The sequence below is a fragment of the Melospiza georgiana genome, chromosome Z, assembly GCF_028018845.1.
Source record: "Melospiza georgiana isolate bMelGeo1 chromosome Z, bMelGeo1.pri, whole genome shotgun sequence".
Lineage (NCBI taxonomy): Eukaryota > Metazoa > Chordata > Aves > Passeriformes > Passerellidae > Melospiza > Melospiza georgiana.
In genome coordinates this window covers 10,006,689-10,019,303 of record NC_080465.1, presented here as the reverse complement: position 1 = coordinate 10,019,303, position 12,615 = coordinate 10,006,689, and the positions used below count along the sequence as shown (strand labels likewise).

At 38.8% G+C, this 12,615-nt stretch overlaps 1 protein-coding gene across 4 annotated transcripts in view; it reads right to left on the bottom strand.

Annotated features, from left to right (window-relative positions):
• Positions 1-12,615, bottom strand: part of PRR16 (proline rich 16) — a 139,017-nt gene that overhangs the window by 108,457 nt on the left and 17,945 nt on the right. The gene's annotated exons all lie outside the window — the stretch shown is intronic.

The window sequence follows — 12,615 nt, the reverse complement described above, 5'->3', positions numbered from 1 at the left end:
GCCAAAAGGAAACATCTGCCAGCTGCAAAAAAACCCCCAACAAATCTCTGCTACAAATCTCTGCTACAATGCTGGAAATACAAAAGCTGGGAGTCTCAATGAACAAATTAACCCACATTACATCAGAACAAAATCTGTTTCATCTTCCCGATGCAAATTTTTTTCATCTTCTCAATTCAATAACAACTTATACCTAATTTTGAGTTAAGTACATTTTCCACGTCATTACAGAACACTGACTAAACATTATCCCAAATTGATTTTTTTTATTTTTATGCTTCAATAAGATTTCTAAAGCTGACATACTGCATTTGCACTATGTAAGTAAAAGAACCCATCTGTACTATGTCTGGGTTTTATCCTTAATAACTCCAAATCTATTGAAAATTTCAAGACAGCTATTAACCTGTGATACACTAGAACTCCTTAAAAATTAGTAGACAGCTGGCAGAATTCACTAACAAAAGATATACTCAGAGAAGAAGAACATCCATTGAAATAGGCAACTTTTAAATTTTTCCAAATGACTCATATGCTCTTTAGTGTATTAGGTCGCTTTGAATTAATTCAGAAAGGATTATCAAACATTATTAAGCCATCTCTTTAAACTCCCTTAACTAGGAAATAAAATACATAAAATCCGGCACAGAAAGGAAATTGAACTGAAAAATTTCTAATACAGACTCTTTTGCTAAACTACATCTGAAGTTCCCTGCTGTTCTTCCTCTGTGTTTGAACTGCAACTAAGAAATATTATGATTACAGACTTTACAATAAAATATATAATTAGGAAATGCTTGCGAGTGACACATAATAAAATTAGTTTCTCTCTTTAGAGTGATTCTAATAAGGTTCAAGCACATGAATCTTTAAAACCATCAAGAAAACCCCAAGACTCAGAAAATTTCATGCCAAATATTCACATTTCTCAGGATCCAATGACAATAAAAGTTAATGCAATGACATAATGAGTGAGACTGGACGTCAATTAGTCAGCTGGACCAAACCCCCCTCGCAGTTTGTACTCTGTGCCCACTGGGTCTTTGAAGGAAAAGAAACTTTATGCATTCAACTGCATGATGCACAAAATACGCTTAACATATAAATGTTGGTTACTGACTTCACGCTGCATCTCTTTAGTTCTCCTTTCCAGCAGTTTTCTGGTAGACTTGGACTCCTGTCTCTGCTCATGCTTTCTCTCCCATCATGAACTGAAAGTAGCTGGCTAAAATAATGCAGCACTCATTCGGAAGTTATGCTGTTACATATCAACTTCCCATCAGCGGTCCCTAGCACTAGAATCCTACCTTATATGTGCAACATAAATAGAAGAAAGCTAGCAAAAATTATATTAAACACTTGGGACCTGGCACAGACTATGTTTTGAAACATAAGAACAGGTGTGATAGGTTGTGGCTGCACTAAATTTTCCCCCATTTAACACCTGGAGGCCTTGAAATAACTTCCAAAAGGCTTCAAATTTGTTTTCGGTATAACTACCATGCAGATAAACTCACTCTACCTAAATTAAATTCAGAATTCAATTCATTACAGACACCAGTTAAGAATGCTTTAATCCATCTTCTTATCTTGCCATACAAGAGTTTAGCAGCAGAACTTCTGTAAAATGATCATGCTCCTGAGTGTATTCAAATTCTTAAATATGCAGAAATTTACTAAATACTTCTTTTTAACCAAAAAGAATATTTGGATTTGTGCTTTATTTTTGACTTCCACAAAGTTCTTTAGCTGAAGAACAACAGCTGTAAAAGCAGAAACTTACAAAATTAATTATAAAAAACTTAAAAATTGCATGCTAAAATTCAATCTTGAGAGATTAGGGTACTAAAAATAAATGTTTTCAACCTTCCAACTACCAAAAGTGATTGATAAAAATGCAACAATATTTAAAATCTACAACCTCCACAGTTATTTTGCTCATTATCAGCTTTCTTCCTTTATTAAGAATTTAATGCCTGACCCCTTCTTCTCCCCAAAAAAGAACTAAAGCAATACTCTTCGCATTTTTTCCTTTGTCTGATAACTAGAAAACAGCCTCTAAATCGAAGACCTGATCTAAAAGTTTACTGCTTGACAAGTTTCTATTAGCTATCCATTTTTTCTTTATGTGGAAAGAGAACAAGATGATGAAAAGAGAAGCCATTTTTTAAAGCATGAATTTTTCTTGCTCTGCCCTTAGCACTTCTTTTCTCAGCATTAGCTTCCAGGAACTCACTTTTGTTTTCTCAGCTTTTTTCTGATGACAAGTCATGTTGTGATAAGTCATATCAGGCTGCATCAGTCATGCAGCAAATACACTGAAATGCTGAAAAACACTTTCCCCCTCAAAGACATACTTACAGCAATAAAGACTTTAAAAGGAGTTTCACAGGAAAAATCATGCCTGCATGGTCTAGAAAAAAAAAAGGTACACCATTAATGGCCAGTTTAAGCTCTACATACATTCTGGTTATTAACTGGAGCTAAGCATAATTATATTCTGATGCTTGTCCAAGAACAAAATCTCAGTCTGTCTTTATGGCTTTATTTTTGGTTTTTAAAGCCATTCAATAAAGTGGAGATGTCTCAGAACTGATCTGCATAAGGGGAAAGCAATAGATTTGAGAAACATATCTGTGCATACACACAAGTAGACCTAGAAAATGTACTGTACATCACATACTTTAATGTATCTCCTCCATTCTCTGAAAAGTGGGGAAAAAATCAAATGTACAATAAACATACAAGATATTTGTAAAGTTGGAGAACAAAGATCAAAAAGCAACAGCCTTCATACAGGCAGGACATCAATGGTAAGAGTTTTATAAAATTAGGATCTGTAAAACAATCTTCTGGAAATAGATACTGCATACAACCTTACACATAACTGTACAGCTCAGGGGGCTCATGAATTTCACCTCCAGAAACCTTAAATGATGCAGAACTCACTGCCATGACATGTGATGATCACAGCTGGATGTTTTCTTGCTCCAACTTATTCCAAAGATCATTGCTTTAAAACTCTTAAAATGGTCCTGACAGAAGTCATTCAGTCTCTCTTCCTTCAGGGAAACTCTTCACAGCCTGTTGGAATTATTTACTGGCAAGGCAGGGGGGCTCCTGAGATCTGTGACCAAAGGACCTGAGGTGTGGCACCACACCAGAAGGGGAACTGGTGAGATTAGTGCAAACATGTGCCACTTGCCCCAACACACGGGATGTCTTTACCTTGGAATAAAGAGCTGAAATAAAAACTACTAAACCAACTATTAAAATTCAAAAAGCCTCCAAAATTCACACCAATGGCTTAAAAAAAAAAAGGGGGGGATTTGAATGGTGCATTTGAATATATGCACTTTCAGCTCTTCATATCACTTAGGTCTTTGCAGCAAAGGTACCACTGCACCGATGACCAGAGGTCTTGAAATCCTTGGCATTCACCCACCACGAAAGTGGTGCCAGGAATGACACTTGATACTGAGATTGAGGGCTGCAGATTTTAGACCAGACAAACAGAAATCACAAAACATGTTATTACTTGTAAACTTGGGGAATCTGAGAGTGCAAAAATACAGTACAGGAGCTGGAGCGTTTGGGGATGCCACTATTTGTAAAAACAGAGCTGGGCCAGGTTTGAGAGAGAAAACTTCTGCAATTTATTATTTTGTGGTGGGTAAATAGCGGGGGAAAAAAAAAGAATAAATGATGTCTTCTGTCCACGACAATTTCTGGCTTCACTAGAGAAGGCAATAATTAGTTGATAGCAGGTAAGCCATCAATAATATTCTAGCATCAGTTCTTGCTGTGCTGCAATCCCTTGTTCTTAGAGACAGGCTCTGCAGCCACTAAGAAATACAGGCTTCCATTCCTCAAGGCAGAGTGATTACTGATGGAGAAAAGGCAGCTGTTACAAGTTCTTCCATGATCTGTAACATCTGTGTACTATGCTGGGCACTCTTACTCATACACTCTGCTGAACAGTTTTCATAAACATCGCAGGCCAAAAAATCTTGTTATGATCTGCTGTAGAAATCTTACAGCAACTGCAGAGCTTATTGCAACATCCTTTTCCCAGGCCTTGAGGAAGATAAACTAGTCTCAGCCAGAACTATCCTCAACAGTGCAGGTAAGATGGCTAATCTAAAAGTCTTTTTGAAAGCATTTCCTCTCTAGTGGATCACATTTTCAAGCATTACCTGCTTTGATTTCCCTTCCCCATTCTCCACTGTGAGCTCTCACTTAGCCTTGCAGCAGGAACATCAATAGTAATATATCTATGATTATCCCACAGTGTTAATTCTCAAATGAAAATTTATCACTTTCTCCAGTGATATCCCACAAAGGTAGGCTGGTTCTATCTGCAGAAAAGCACTATCTTTCTTCTACCTCCTCCTACAAAATATGCAAAAAGCCACAGCTGAACTAATCATATTGATTAATACCGTTTTCCTCTGCTTCCAGTTAATACTCACCCATTGATTTTTGTATTACTGTCACACTGCATACCAGCAGGGACATTCTTCTACAGTATCTGGTGAATATGGCCCTGATAGACAACCAGGTAACAGAAATCATTTTGCACAACAAAGTACTTGTGGAAGCAACCTGTAGATTTCTTTTCCTTCATCACCCAACTGTGCAAGTCTATTCTACTTGCCAGCCTCAATATTTTGTTCTCAGCAGCAGGGTAAATACACACACAAAACAGAAGAAACCTGGTGGCAAGATTCAGGTTGTCCCAGAAGCAAAAGTCTGTACACAGTCACAGCTGCGTACAGACTCTTGGTTTCTGTTTTCAGTTTTTCATTTTCCTCCTGAACTAAAATATTTCCCATCTCAGAATTTTTAAAGGCCCAGATAATTTCATTTTCCTGCCCTCATGCCATCCAGGGCTCAGAAAAACTCAATGCTTCAGATCAGCTTCCCTGAATGACATACTGTAGCATGCACTTGCTCACAAGATAAACACATTAAATGAACAAAAAAATAGTGTACTTATTCAATATAAAATACTTTGTGCATACTTCTCAAGTGGGAGACACAAGGAGTCACTCATAAAGGTTTATAACTGCCTTTTCTTGTCTGTTTCTGAAATTTACACACTGTACTCTTTTGACTTTGCTTCTAGCTGTAAGTTCTCCTCACCTCTACTGCTCCAGATACTTCTACATTACCATGCTGATGTTAGGGGACTCTAAAATCAGTCAATTATCAATCATCAATCAAATTCACTTTCAGTCACAAAATAATTTAAAAATCACTTATTTTGGAAAGAAGTGTGACCCAACTGATTTAATATTACTTCTCTTTCCTGTAAGGTGTCAGTGTTTTTCTTATAAGGACTGAATCTGATGTTGTTCAGGCTGCTGACTTTAACAGTTTACTATTATGAGACCTATTAAAATAGTAGTTTTATACTAATAATGACAATCTTGTGTCTCTGGAGAATAGATAACATTTCAGGCAAGTCAGAATGAGCTTCATGCCCTAAGAAAGTCTCTTAGCTCCTGGCATAATGCCATCAGTTCAGTGCTGAGTGCCACATTCCAAAGTACAAGTTCCTTTTGCAAGGAAACCTGCAATGTCCCTCTGAAGTGCAACAAAGCATCTGTCCAAACCTGCTTCTCACCTAGAGCCACCTCAACCCAAATGTCCTCCTGAAAATTATACTGTAATAACACTAAAGATATCTAATTCACTGTGAATTAAATGTCAAAGCTTTGTTAACATTTTAATCAAAAACCAAAATTATAATTATATTCAATTTCAAGGAAGAAAATATTTATGGAAAATTACCAAGGGTGCTATAACAGTAATGCCATTGAAGGAGACAGGGGAAAAACATCTTGAATTACACAAAAAAGAAAACTGCCAGGTATCAACCCAGCGGGCTGAGCAGACATCAAATTTGCATTATTCAGCTACTGACATAGCAGACTTTCCATCACGCAGTAAAAGCAAAGATCTCAGAGCCTCCATATTGTTTTGAATTAGATCAACAATATCAACTGTAATAACACGTCTGAAATTATGCATTTCATTGACAAGACATTATTGCAATTTTTTTTTTCTGCATAAACAGGGAATCCTTAAATTAAACAATTACAGCCTTTATGTATTCCAAAGTCACCAGTGGAACTCCTAGTCTGGAATAGTTTCATGTCTCCTAATTCTGACAACAACTTGCACCACGTCTTGTCTTCAGTATTGGGGTGTCCTGTCAATCAGAGGTACCCCCTGTTCAGCTGTACACTTGATTCGGCCTCTGTGGTGTGCAGCTGCCCAGGTGCTGGCAGGCGAGCTCTAGGGTGACAGCACAGCTGCTCCAGCCAGCTCCAGCGGGCCCACCCCAGGGCACAGCTGAGCTCGGCAGCCACGATCACACAGTCACCAAGTGTCAAAACACAACTTTAAGGGTCAGTCCAACTACCCTGCAATGATCAGAGTGATCTTCAACTAGGACAAATTGCTCACGACCTCTTCACACCTGACCATGAATGCTTACAGAGATGAGGCATCTACCACTTCTACAAAAAACCTGTCCCGTCATTTAACCATTCTCATGTGAAAAACTCATTCCTTATACCTAGTCAAAACTGACCTTCTTTAGTTTAAAACCATTACCCCTTGTCCTGTCACTACGGGTCCGGCTGACAGCAGGTGTCCTATGGTACTGGATCTGAGAATTCCCTACAGCCCACGACAAACAACATGCTAAGGCAGCTGGAACCTGCAGCCCATGGAGGTCCATGGTGGAGCAGAGACCCATCTGCAGGAGGACCCCAGGTGGAAAAGCCCTGGAAGAAGCTTCAACCCACAGCAAGCCCACGGCTGAGAAGGGTCTCAGCCAGAGCTGCAGCCTGGAGCCCACAGGAGCCACACAGGAGCAGGTTTTCTGGCAGCATCTCTGACCCATGGGGCACCCTTGCTGAAGCAGCCTGTTTCTGAAGGTCTGCATCCCATGATGGGTACCCAAGCAAGAGCGGGGGAAGTGCATGAGGAGATAGGAGAAGGAAACCCAAATTAGGAACTGACTACAAGCCCACTGCCAATTCCCCTGCACCACTTGGGGGGAGGAGATAGAATAGCTGGAGTGAAGCTGAGTTTGGGAAAGGAGAGGTAAGGGAGAGGTGGTTTAGGTTTTGCCTTTGTTTCTGACAATCCTACTCTACATTTTAATTGGAAATAAATTTAATTATTTTCCCCAAGTCTGTTTTGATCTTGCCTGAGTGACTTCCTCTTCCCGTCTTGATCCACAAGTTTTTTTCCATCTTATTGTCTCTCCTGTCCTGGTGAAGAGGGAGAGTGACAGAGCACCTAACAGCCTCCCAAGGTCAACTCCCAAAGATTGTTTCCTTTCTCAGTCAAGTAGATTTACAGAACAATGCAAGACTAAAATAAGAAATCCCCAGAAAATATTTTTATAGCATTATAAATCCTTAGCATTTTAACTTTTACAGAATAAATTATTGTGTTTTCAAAGGGAAAATATTTCACAAGGCTCGAAATAAAGTAATTTCAGTATTGCCATAAAATTTAACTGTCATTTAAAAAAATCAGAAATCTCTACAGCCAACATTGTAACTCTCTTATCTCAGACAAGGGCCAAAAAAGAGTAAGTATACAATCTAAATCATCCAGACTGTTAAACAGTCACTAGAGACAAACCATTTAGCACTTAATGAGATAAAATTAGGAAGACTAAATCTAATTAAGGGTCTTTTAAAGAACAGTCCACAAATGGCTGCCTCGTCACAAAATTTGTACTTATCATCAAAACCAGAGAAACACAGATTTTGAACCATCAAATAAGACTTCTGACTACAAAACCATTTTACATTTTTAATTCTCCCAAAATTCACTGAAATTATAATTAAAAATATGCAGATTTATACCTAATAAATTTACAATTATAAAGAAAAGGAGAATGTAGTATCTATTAGCAGAAACACAGTCAATTCTAGTACTACTGTTAGGGTTTCTTTAGACTTGGCATCAGCAGTTTAGACTTTCCTGTGCTGGTGGGTTCCAATAAATCAGTCACAGATTTAGAAAACTATGTCAGTTATTGAAACATACCCCCTGTCCTTACTTTGATGTTAACTACAGGCTTAAAATTCCACATGTGACAAACTTACTACTGTAAGAAATCCTTCCTTCTGAGAAGGATAAGCTGGTTCATATCTTCATTGGAACAAAATTGTACTGCTTCTGAATTCAGCTTCAAATTAATGACAAACTCAAATCTGAAACAGTAATGGCTTTGGTACAGAATTAAGGCCCTCCTGCATGGCCAAAGTTTCTGAAGGTAGAAGGGAATCCTACTTCCAAAAACACATTACAAAATCTGTTGTATATTAATGGCAAATAAACATCGAAGGTGTTACACAAGAATTACAGCAGATTTCCTCATATAACCCTGTTCCACACACAGACTGCAGGAAAAGTGGCAGAACAGTGGCAGTGGCATCAGCAGATCTGGTACTGTACAGAAGGATGGCTCTAATGAGGCTCCATGATTTGAGTGCCTGGAACTCAAAGGAGTGCCTTGGACTACATCCAACTGTGGACAATCATCACACTGTCAGAATTTTGTTCTGAGGAATAAACTTCTACATGTATCAGCATTCTGCAATATTCTATTAAGGAATTACAAGTTATGGGAAAACAGCTGCTGAGGATGATATCATTATTGGTCCCTGTGCTAGCCATTTAGTCCAACATCCAGATATTAATGAGAGTTTGGATTAAACTGCTACAAGATATAGAGTGATTTATAAGGAGTATCATTCTTCATCCTCTGTTTTACATGAATTCTTGTATCTGTCTGTTTTGACAGGTGTTTATGCTTTCATATGGATGCTCCACATCCATATCTGGCTGATCTTGGAAAATTGAACTTTTTAGATTTACACATCTTCCCAACAGTCCTGCACTGGTTATTCAAATCATGTCTTTGAACCATCTGCAGTTGTTTCTACAACCAGGAGATGAGGGAAGCAGTCAACTTAGTTACACCCAAAGCTGATGGTTACTTCACACAGGTATTTCTGCTACACTCCATCTATTCCAACCATTAAGAGCATATCCTTTCCTAGAAGCCATTTCTCTCCATGCTGTTCCTGATCCTCCCCATCTATTCATTTTACTCCATCTGTCTAAATAACTAACTGAAAGACTAAAAAATACTTCAATACAAACTGATTACAATATTGTTATTCTGACAAGAAGTTCAAAAAGGGAAACAAACTTTGTAACTTGCATTTTTATTTATTTTATTAAGTTTCAAGAGAACAACAATATTTTTCATCTTGACCAAAGCCATAAGCAGCTGCACTTTTAAAATCCCTGAAATGTGAAAATGAATGCCACATAAAGTACTGTAAGCAAGGGTTGTGATACTCAATCACTAAGTTGTAAGGACAGTGAAAAAAGATGGTTTGGGATGGCAAGGTGATTATGAAAGAAAGGGGTTTTTTTGTTTGTTTTGATGAGGGTTTTTGTAATTATAAGCATATAGAAAGGGATTAAGAAGCAGTGGGGTACAATTAATGCAAATCAACTAGCACTAGAAAAGAGAATGAATATACACTACATTACAAACACATCATCCCGATATACACACAAACACTAAGAGATCTTTTTAATGGGTCTCTAAGCAAACATAGCTTCAACCTCGCTAACATCAAAATTATTTTTGAAATTAAAACAAAGGTTTCTTACTCTGTGATTATGATTATGTATCATGTTGAAATTTATAATTTAAGTGTATAGGCTGGAATGATTGCATATAACATTAAGAACAAAATCCTTGTGATTAATACTTCATGTATAAACACTGGCTATCCTCTAATCCTTCTCGTTGGATTATTATTATGGTGAGAATAAAAATTTAAAAAAAAAGTTGTCCAAATTCTGGTAATCTTTCAAATAGTCAGACTTCTGAGTTTGGGAATCAAATACAGGACAACTGGGTGAACACTGCATCAATCATTACTGAGTGAATGGATTGGGACACCCTGTCCCTACCTGCCCACAAACCACCAACACACTCTTGCTTTTATCTTAATAGTGTTCTGATAAAGTACTAGAATTTAACCAGTACAAACCTCAATATCCTTTTAAATTTGTGTTTATTTAAATCTGTTTAAAGGTACTGCTCTTCAAGAAACCTCCTAAGGTTGAAGATCTGATCAGAGAACCAACTAGGCTGGAAAAGACCTCTGAGGAGTGTTTAGCCTGGAGAAAAGGACACTTGGGTGAGACCTTATCTCTCTCTCCACAACTACCTGAAAAGAGGCTGTAGCCATATGGGGATTGGTCTCTTCTCCCAGGCAACCAGCTACAGGACAAGGAGACACAGCCCTAAGCTGCCTCAGGAAAGATTTACATTGGACATTAGGAAAAATTTCTTCACTGAAAGGGTGACTGAATGGACTGCCCAGGGAGGTGGTGAAGTCACTGTCCCTGGGAGGCATTTAAGAAGACCCTGGATGTGGCACTCAGTGGCCTAGTTGACAAAGTGGTGTTAGGTCATGGTTTGGACTCAGACATCTTTTCCCTCAGCTGCTCCTTACTGGACTTGGGCTCCATATCCTTCCCCAGCTCCACTGTCCTTCTCTGGACAAGCTCCAGCACCTCAATGTGCTTCCTGAAGCAGGAGGCCCAAAACTGGATACAGCACTCGAGGGCCTCATTAGTGCTGAGTAAAAGGGGAAAATGGCCTCCCTGCTGCTGCTGGCCACACGATTGCTGACAGAGGCCAGGATGGCACTGTCCTTGCTGCCACCTGGGCACGCAGCTGGCTCATGTCCATCAGCTGATACTCAGGGCCCTCAGGTCCCCTTCTGCCGGGCCCCTGTCCAGCCGCCCTGTCCCCAGCCTGCAGCACTGGAGCCGGCACTTGGTCTTGTTGAAGCTCGTGTTGTTGGACTCAGCCCAATGAGCCAGCCTGTCCAGGTGCCTCTGCAGAGCCCTCCTACCCTCCTGCAGATGAGCACTTTCCCCCAGCTTGGTGTCATCTGCAAATCTGCTGATGGCGGGCTCAATCCTCTCATCCAGGTCATCAATAAACACTAAACAGGACTGGGCCCAACACAGATACTTTACCCATGAGGAATACTGAAGCCATGCTGGGGTAAGCAGCCAAAACCACAAATGTTTAGCCTCTTTACCACAGAAAAGGCATGACATATTGGTTTATGAAAATTATGAAACATGAGTACAACACCAAAATCCCAGTGAACTGTGACAAATTCTTGACAGAAGGGTGGCATAACATAATACCGACAGTGTTCCAGTCTAACTGCGATCACACATTCACCTCTTGACATGGTTTAATGCTTAGCATCTTGAGTGTATCTTGTATTTCTCAGACCATTCGTCCAATGATTTCTTCTTTTTATTTAGAACACAACATCAATACATAAGAAGAGAATGAGCCACAGAAAGGAAACAGACACTGGCAAATTCAGCACATTAAATCCCAGCACTCCTCTAGATTTATTCCTCATGGTTGCAAAACTTTGTCTCAAAAGCTCTGGTTACAGTGGAAAGACCCTACAGATGCAGTTGTTATGTAATGCACTGTGTAAATACACTATGCATTTGAACAAAACAAAGCAATGTCTTTATGTGTTATTTGTACAAACGTTCTGTTTGAAGAGTTTGAAACTATTCTGATAGGGAGGAGAAGGTTCTAAATTGTTTCATTTAAAAGGCAGACAGGAATGGTATAAGGCTGTAGAATACAATCTTGCATGTGTCGTAATGCTACAATTTATCTGCAAGACAGATCTGATGGATGCTGTAAGAGCAAAGTTTCAAGCTCCTGGAAGAAAAAAAATTGCAATAATTATCCATAAAAGCTTAGTGGAAAATTTTCTTCCATTGGTTCTATTAAGAAGTAATTAGCGCCTGTGTGACTGCCAAAAATTGGCAATTAACATTGCTACATAGGAGAACACTGGCACTTAATCTGGTTAGTGTTCTCAAGGAAACCTCTAATGTACTAATGCTATCTGTCTATCTATCTATCTTAGGCACTTACATGGCTCCTATTACTATAACATATAGGCATTTAACAATCTTCACTGCAGTTATTTTTACAACACCCTGGTGAGGTCATGAAATACAGTGAAACCAAGTGCACAGATGCAGAGCTGCATTTAGGCTATAATGTTACACAGCATTTAATTTACAAAATCCTTTTTCAGGAGGCATTTCCAGGTGCACTACACTTGTAATAAAACACAAAACTAGGTCAACCAAGGAAAAATTATTAACTTCAGAGCTTAGTTTCAAATTTAAAATCACATTTAGATAGCAAAATCATTTTCAAGAGAAGAATTTACTGAAGCTCATGTTTAGAGCCAGAGCCAAGGCTTGTCTTGAATGTTTGCTGTAACAACAATTCCTATTTCCCACTGAATTTTAAACTAATTCTTATTCAGCTAATGAAACTGCAAAGATGGTCCTCCTAGCATCTGAACAGATGCACATGCAATGGAAGGACATCAACAGTCAAGCAAGAAAGTTGAAAAATGTGCTCTGAACGTCCCAGACCTTGAACAGTGCAACAGTGATTATGCAAAAAGGTTACTAAAGGACCCAGTT